Raw genomic sequence first — 2,596 nt, 5'->3', positions numbered from 1 at the left:
AACCTTTGCTCTGTTTTTGGTAAACTTCTACAGCCATCTATAGATGATATAAATCTTAAGGTCAAAAGACCAAAATGCCCCTAGGGTATTTAAAGTTTTCTAAAGGCTCCCAAGAGTAAAACCGTCCCTTCCCGCCTATCTCGTTAATCATACTTAACACCCTCCGATTCTCGATACTTCCAATATTCTCAAATACCAATAATTCATATCACATTACCCTTTAATTCCCGATAATGTTCTAATCACCCCGAGACTCACCCCGAGCCCTGAAACTAATCTCGTTATGACCAGACCGAAAACTTGCATTCCCTGATCGTCTTATGTCGAATGGCTCGAACCAATCCTCATGTAATGTTGTATTATTTATAATTCACCCACATGCATGAAAATACACAATTACGCCCTCAACTGGCCAAATTACCAAAATGCCCTTATAATAAAAAAAAATGCACTCATATGCATGCATTTATCATCGTATTATAATATAGTTCACATAAACATGCATATAATCATTTAATAACATAATAAATTAATTATGGTACTCCCGACCTCCTAATCAAGGTCTTAAACCTTATTAAGAATTTTGGGGCATTACAGCTAGCGTAAGAGCATCTCAAACCACACTAGTCAATTAATAGTTAAATTTTAACTAACTATTAATAACTATTAAATTTTAACTAGTCACGTTTAATATCATCATTCCAACCATGCTATGTGTAATAGCTAAAGTTGATTAATTTAATAATATTTACAAATTTAAATCACCACCGTTATTTTTTTATTATTAAAATAATATATCATCAATTTGACTAACCAGTTCACACTAGCTATATTTGGCTCGTCAAAAAATAAATTGCTATTATAGCTAGCCTAGAGGGGTTATGGCTGGAGGGATAAAAAGTTTTTTTTTTAAAATGTCACATTATTAGCTAAAATAACTAATTCTTTAACATGGCTAAGAAGAGAAGGTTTGGAGCTGTGATTAGCTAAATTGAAAGGCATAATGAATTTTATATTCTAATTAATAAGGAAAATAGAATTGAAGAAGTATCAGGAGAGAAGTACTTGAAAGATCTAATGTTAATTAAGGTCAATTTTTCAACCATCGAGTGAGGAATGAAGATCGATCCAGTGGCTTTTGTAATGCATGATCAACTTATTCGATCGTGCAAGGATGTGATTACGATCGAGAACTTTGAGGTTCTATCCACAATTAATTAAGGGCTTGGCTTACGCACTGTTTTAGCATTATTACCAGTATCAATTTCTAATGGAGTAATTGAATAAGCAGTTTTCTATGCCAGTGGACTACTTGATTAGCTCATCATATATATTAATGCTAATTAAGTCCGGGAGGGAACAAACTTAAGATTGAGTGCTGTCTCTTTCTGAACACTGCATAATCATAATTGTCATATATTTATATATATATATACTATTGTTGGAAGGTTGCACTAGACTAGACTTAATTACTATATATATTGCCGATGAAGATAGGGTGGTGTTTAACCAAATTGCCACATCTCCACACTCCTGATCCTTACTTGCAAAAGATGTCATTCGAGCTTGCCTGTTGTTATGGTGTTTAGCTGGAGATGACATCTATGCATGTAGCTATGTTTTCTGTTGTTGTATGTTATTTTGTACAATAATAAGCATGCATATAAATTTATATAAATGAGATTCTACATCATCTTCGATCGAGCTGATGTTAAGAAGGTTCACAAGAAAAAGAAAATCGAGTACTTGACGCAACCTCATGCAAATCTGGAGTACCTCTCTATTTTTCATGAGGCTCTATGTGTAAAACTTAATTTGCAACTTGTTTGACATGAGGCTCTATGTGTTTTTGGTACATCTTTCAAATATCTTATCTTTTCTCATACCTCCTCACTTAAAACTATAGATATCTTTGTTTTATTTTATACTGATGACATTTTTTTGCTTACTCTTCTCAGTTCAACAATCTTGTCTTGTACATGATCGGGTCGACTCCTAATTATTTCTTAATTTTATGCTAATTAATTAATGATGATCTCTTGGGTTTGTTTATTTTTTAGATTATGTAATTCTAGTTGATGTAGTCGTAGTTGATAATCTCCCTCGAGAGCTTTACTTTAATTTGTCACTATACTATTAATTGTTTTGGTTGATATACTGAGATTGTGTTATATATAATATGATCTGGCTATAATGACTGTTATCATATGTGCTAAAAGGGAAAATTCATTCTATTAAAGTCTATAATTTATTATTGCTTTTTGAGAAACGAAAGTAATCTCCTTCAATTTAGCCTTTAGTTTAGATAAGTTTAGTCCATTTTAGTCTGATGATCACATATTATTTACCTTAGATAGAGTACTAAATACAATTTGAAATAATTAGAAATATTATTTACTAATTAAATTGGATAGTGTTGTGCTTCTTTTGCCACTCGGAATATTCTATATTCCTCTAAAAGAAATTTGGATCAATATCTCAATTTTACCATACACAAAATATGCATTTAATTAAATTGATTTTTTTTTTTACCCAAAATTGATTTTTGAAGTAATGCTGTAATTAATTGCTTTATTCTCTACCAATTACAAGGCTA

This window comes from Humulus lupulus, chromosome 4 (genome assembly GCF_963169125.1).
Source record: "Humulus lupulus chromosome 4, drHumLupu1.1, whole genome shotgun sequence".
Lineage (NCBI taxonomy): Eukaryota > Viridiplantae > Streptophyta > Magnoliopsida > Rosales > Cannabaceae > Humulus > Humulus lupulus.
The sequence above is the reverse complement of the archived record's forward strand: the minus strand, read 5'-3'. Positions refer to the sequence as shown.